The 6296-nt window shown below is 42.0% G+C and overlaps 1 pseudogene; it reads left to right on the top strand.

Moving 5' to 3' along the window:
* The first annotated feature begins 339 nt into the window (after positions 1-339).
* LOC113925547 lies at positions 340-5512 on the top strand (annotated as a pseudogene).
* The last annotated feature ends 784 nt before the right edge of the window (positions 5513-6296 follow it).

Below are 6296 nucleotides of genomic sequence, written 5' to 3'. Positions count from 1 at the left end.
ACATCACTTTTATTCATCTCATTACCTGAAATATATATGAACAAGTTCCACACTTGGTCAAGGCCATAAGACATCCTAATTACTACAGAAACGAAGGAACCTAAATAATTGTGCTTATATTGGTGTAAATCCTTTAATGTCTGTCTTCATTACTTTTCCTTTAAAATTCCTATGATAACTATAAAGTGACTTAAGCCTGAGTAGCCAGCCTGACAGGTTTCTGTTGGTTTGGGATAGTTAATTAAAATGTTCTTTAATCTCTCCAAACCACTTCATCATATATGTACAACATTCAAGCCCATTTTGTTTTGGTGTATGAGCTTAAAGAGTATTAAGAGCATGAATGTCGGTGTCGGCTGCCTAGATCTGAATCCTGGCTCTGTTGTACAAGATGTACAAGCTCAGGAAAGTGATCTAACCTCTCTATGCCTCAGTGTCCTCATCTGTAAAAACGAAAATAGTAATAGCACTTACCTCGTTGGGTTTTGTGAAGATGATGTGAGTTAGCACATGAAGAGTGCTTAGAACAATGCATAGCATGTAGTTAAGCTCCCAGTAAATATTGGGGCTATGATTCATAGGATTTCTGAAATGGAGAATCTAAATAGAACTACTCAATGCATTTTAGGGACCTGTGCTTCTCGAGATTCCCAGACCAGCTTTGTTAATGGTGGGACCTGGTGATGAGGTGGTAATATGAAAAATGAAAACCAGTTTCTTTTCTCTCAATTGGTTGACAATCTCTCTTGAGCCCTTAACTGGGAATCCATATCTGTTGTGTCTAGTTACTAGCTTCATGATCTTGGGCAAGTTATTTAATCTCTCAGAGATTTCCCCAAGTTTTTTTTTTTTCCAAATGTAAAATGGGGATATAATCCCTACCTCATAGGATTAGTGTAAAGGAAGGAAAATATGAGCATGCCTACCACTGTCCCTGGCATATGACAGCGGCTTCCCTCCTCCTAATGCCCACCTGAAGTTCATCAAGAACAAATAGTTTGAAATTTTATTTTAAAAACAATTGCCCTGAGAGGGAGGAGCAAGAAGTAGCAAGTAGACCTGGATTTCGTCTGGTCCCAGGAATTCAGCTGGATAGGGATTAAACCATTCTGAACACCTACTAACTAAAACAGGAGATCGAAGAAAAGAATAGCAATAACTCTCTGCACAGAAAAGCGACCACTTTCTGGAAGGTAGGACGTGTGTGCAGAGAAGTGAATCCAAGGCGATATTCGGGAGGATAGACAGCGGGGGAGGGGGCCTCCGTCGGCAGCTTCTGGCAAGTGATAGAGCCGCAGAGCACAAAATCGGAACTTTTAGAAGTCAGCTCTGCTGAGGGACGTCGCTCCAGTGGCTAAGCTGGGGGTGGAACCCTTGCGGGACAGTGTGGTCTCAGGACCCTCGAGGTCACAGAAAGACCGGGGATGCCTGAGTGCGGCAGAGCTCCCGGGTATTGGAGCGGAGAAGCCAGCTGCAGAGACGGAGCCGAGGCGCGGGCTCTCAGCTCGGGGTGGCCATAAACCGTGATCCGCGGCCCAGTCGAGCCACTGCTCCTCCAGCAGGGACCCAACAAGCGGCAGAGCCGGGGAGAGTCCCCTTCCTCCCCCGGGAGGAGCGGCGCGGGAGCGCACCGCAGGGATCTGCTGGGTTTGGAGACTCCACATGGGGTCAGATGCCAGAGATAGAAATGCTCGGTCACAGGCCGGGTGAGCACGGAGTGCGGCTGGAGACCGGGGAGACAGGAGTGACTGACTGCTTTTCTCTGGGGGTGCACTGAGGAGCAGGGCCCCGAGTTCTCGGCTCCTCCAGGGTGGAGATTGGGAGGCCACCATTTTCACTCTCCTCTTCCAAAGCTGTACCGAGAGCTTGCAGGGAACCAAAGCTCCCGAGAGCAAACCCGAGCAGATTGCTTAGCCCGGACCGGCAAGTGTGGGGCAATTCTGCCTCCGGCAAAGACATTTGGGAACCACGGCAACAGGCCTCTCCTCCAGAAGATCAGCAAGAAGAGCCAGCCAAGACCAAGTTTACTGATCAATGAGAACGGGAGAACTCCAGCACTAGGGGAATACCGCACATAGAATTCATGGCTTTTTCCCCCCTGATTCTTTAGTCTTCCAAAGTTAATTTTTTAATTTTCTTTTTCCTTTTTTTTGAATTTTTTTCTTTCCTTTTTCAACCATCTTATCAATTCCTTTTTTAAAATCTTTTTTAATTTTCGTCTTTACAGCCCTATTATCACTTCATCGTATTTACCTTTATTTTTGTATATACATAAGCTTTTCTTTCTTTAAAATTTTGGGAGGCCATTTCGTCTAACAGACCAAAATACACCCAAAATCTAGTGTGTGGCTCTGTTCTATTCACTGGCATGATCATATTTTTTTTTTCCTTTCTTTTTGCTCCAGTTCTGGGTCTCTTCTGATTTGTTTAGTGTATATTTCTCTGGGGTTGTTGTTGCCATTTTAGTATTTTGTTCTCTCGTTCATCTATTCTTCTCTGGACAAAATGACAAAACGGAAAAACTCACCTCAAAAAAAAGAACAAGATGGGGTGCCTGGGTGGCTCAGGTCATGATCCCAAGGTCCTGGGATCAAGCCCCACATTGGGCTCCCTCCTCAGCGGGAAGCCTCTTCTCCCTCTCCCCCTCCCCCTGCTTGTGTTGCTGCTCTCGCTATCTCTCTCTGTCAAATAAATAAATAATCTTAAAAACAAAACAAAACAAGAGGCAGTACTGACTGCCAGGGACCTAATCATACGGACATTAGTAAGATGTTGGAACTAGAGTTCAGAATGACGATTATAAAGATACTAGCTGGGCTTGAAAAAAGCATGGACGATATTAGAGAAACCCTTTCTGGAGAAATAGAAGAACTAAAATCTAACCAATTCGAAACCAAAAGGCTATTAATGAAGTGCAATAAAAAATGGAGGCTCTAACTGCTAGGATAAATGAGGCAGAAGAGAGAATTAGGGATATAGAAGACCAAATGATGGAAAATAAAGAAGCTGAGAAAAAGAGATAAACAACTACTGGATCACGAGGGCAGAATTCGAGAGATGAGTGATACCATAAGATGAAATATTAGAATAATTGGGATCCCAGAAGAAGAAGAAAGAGAGAGAAGGGCAGAAGGTATATTGGAGCAAATTACAGCAGAGAATGTCCCTAATTTGGGGAAGGAAACAGGCATCAAAATCCAGGAGGCACAGAGAACCCCCCTCAAAATCAGTAAAAATAGGTCAACACCCTGACATCTAATAGTAAAACTTAGAAGTCTCAGAGACAAAGAGAAAATCCTGAAAGCAGCACAGGACAAGAGGTCTGTAACCTACAATGGTAGAAACACTAGATTGGCAGCAGACCTATCCACAGAGACCTGGCAGGCCAGAAAGGACTGGCATGATACATTCAGAGCACTGAACTGAAGTAAGCAGCCAAGAATACTATATCCAGCTAGGCTGTCACTGAAAATAGAAGGAGAAATAAAAAGCTTCCAGGACAAACAAAAACTCAAAGAATTTGCAAACACCAAACCAGCCTATAAGAAATATTGAAAGGGATCCTCTAAGCAAAGAGAGAGCCTGAAAGTAACATAGACCAGAAAGGAAAAGAGACAATATACAGTAACGGTCACCTTACAGGCAATACAATGGCACTACATTCATATCTTTCAACAGTTATCCTGAATGTAAATGGGCTAAATGCCCCAATCAAAAGACAGAGAGTATCAGATTGGATAAAAAAATAAGAACCATCGATACACCACACACAAAAATAGACTCAAAATGGATGAAAGACCTAAATGTGAGACAGGAATCCATCAAAATCCTTGAGGAGAACACAGGCAGCAACCTCTTCTACCTCAGCCGCAGCAACTTCTTCCTAGAAACATCACCAAAGGCAAGGGAAGCAAGGGCAAAAATGAACTATTGGGACTTCATCAAGATAAAAAGCTTTTGCACAGCAAAGGAAATAGTCAACAAAACCAAAAGACAACAAACAGAATGGGAGAACATATTTGCAAATGACATATCAGATAAAGGGCTAGTATCCAAAATCTATAAAGAACTTATCAAACTCAACACCCAAAGAACAAATGATCCAATGAAGAAATGGGCAGAAGACATGAACAGACATTTCTGCAAAGAAGACATCCAAATGGCCGACAGACAAATGAAAAGGTGCTCAACATCACTCAGCATCAGGGAAATCCAATTCAAAACCTCAATGAGATACCACCTCACACCAGTCAGAATGGCTAAAATTAATAAGTCAGGAAATGAGAGATGTTGGTGGGGATGTGGAGAAAGGGGAACCCTCCTACACTGTTGGTGGGAATGCAAGCTGGTGCAACCACTCTGGAAAACAGTATGGAGGTTCCTCAAACAGTTGAAAATAGAGCTACCATACGATCCAGCAATTGCACTACTGGGTATTTACCCCAAAGATACAAATGTAGGGATCCGAAGGGGCACCTGCACCCTGATGTTTATAGCAGCAACGTCCACAATAGCCAAACTATAGAAAGATCCAAGATGTCCATCGACAGATGAATGGATAAAGAAGAGGTGGTATATATACACAATGGAATATTATGCAGCCATCAAAAGGAATGAGATCTTGCTATTTGCAACGACGTGGATGGAACTGGAGGGTGTTATGCTGAGTGAAATCAGTCAATCAGAGAAAGACATGTATCATATGACCTCACTGATATGAGGAATTCTTAATCTCAGGAAACAAACTGAGGGTTGCTGGAGTGGTGGGGGGTGGGAGGGATGGGGTGGCTGGGTGATAGACATTGGGGAGGGTATGTGCTACGATGAGCGCTGTGATTTGTGCAAGAGTGTTGAATCACAGACCTGTACCTCTGAAACAAATAATACATTATACGTTAACTAAATAAATAAAATAATAATAAAAACGATTGCCCTGACAGGAGCAGCGCCTTTACAGAAGAGGTCCAAGCACAGTAGGGCAGTGTGATAGTCACCTTCAGCTTTTTCACCCAACCAGAAGATTTGCCATCAGGCTCTGAGCCTTCGAAGCACGCACTTCACTTGATCTTTATCTGTACTGGTGCAGGCTCTTCAGTCAAGAAAGCTTACAAGGCAGCTTTGAATAAAGGTGACTTCCTTCTTTGCTCAAGAGATTCGCCTTTCTAAAAGACATGAGGAAATAGTCTCACAAAGATCAATATTACTTCAACAAATGGAGAGTCAATCTGTAGATGAAAACGAGGAAAAGGCATGTTAGATGCAAGCAGCTGAGACTCCTTTTATAAGGAACCTTAGTCTTTTAAAGGATATAGAAACAACAGCAAAGTCTCTACAGACCCAGATTCACCCAATTCCACCACCAGAGGTGGTTTCTCTTGAGACTCTTTACTGGGTATCAATAGAAGACTATTTTCCCAAATGGGAACAGTTTCTTTTAGGAAGAGGACCATATCCTATCAGTGTTGAAAATGGAAATAAAGCAGAAAATACCACTCAAAAGGGGGCACAGTGATAACGTCCTCACATACTCTTTCAAAAAAAAAAAAAACCTGTTTGGTACAGCTGAATATTAAAGAATACACAGGTCATTTCAGGAACATAGGAATCGAACATGTTCATATCATCCCATTACCTCCTCAATGACAGTGAAGAGAGGAGTATCTGCTGACAAGTCTCAGGTTATCACTTTGAGACCTACTACTACTTCGAGGTCATGAATTTGCTTTCTGCCAAACCCATGGACGTGTTAAGAGCTAATATTGAAAGGTGTTCTGTTTATTAAATATGTTGCTAAAAATAAATAAGAAAAAGAAAAACTATTTCCCTAAAGTGAAATTTATCTTAATTTTACTATTTAAATCAGCCACAAGACAATTTTAAAGAAAGACTAACATTCCCTAAAATGAAATGATGGGGCATCATTTAAATAAATCCCAGTGGTCCATTGTATATAAATGAAACCTACTTACATATACATACACAAGGATTTTAACTACTATCTCACTGAATTTATAATTTAGCATTTTAAAAGAAAGTTCTAAGTTACTTCATTTTGTGCATATCAAGCATTTCTGCCTGTCAGCTTTTTAGGGAGGCATAAAAACAACTTGTCTTATCTGAGTGAGACTTCTTGCCTTTTGTAAAGTCTGATACGAGAGCACTAGCAAGTTTGGTCCCTCCTTGGAAACCTAATTTCTGTTCTACACAGAATGCTTCAGAATGGTCGTAACATTTACAGAGCACAACCAGTGGCAGGCACTCTATACACTTCATCTCATTTCATCCTTAAAACATCT

The sequence above is a fragment of the Zalophus californianus genome, chromosome 2, assembly GCF_009762305.2.
Source record: "Zalophus californianus isolate mZalCal1 chromosome 2, mZalCal1.pri.v2, whole genome shotgun sequence".
Classification (NCBI taxonomy): Eukaryota; Metazoa; Chordata; class Mammalia; order Carnivora; family Otariidae; genus Zalophus; species Zalophus californianus.
The sequence above is the reverse complement of the archived record's forward strand: the minus strand, read 5'-3'. Positions and strand labels throughout refer to the sequence as shown.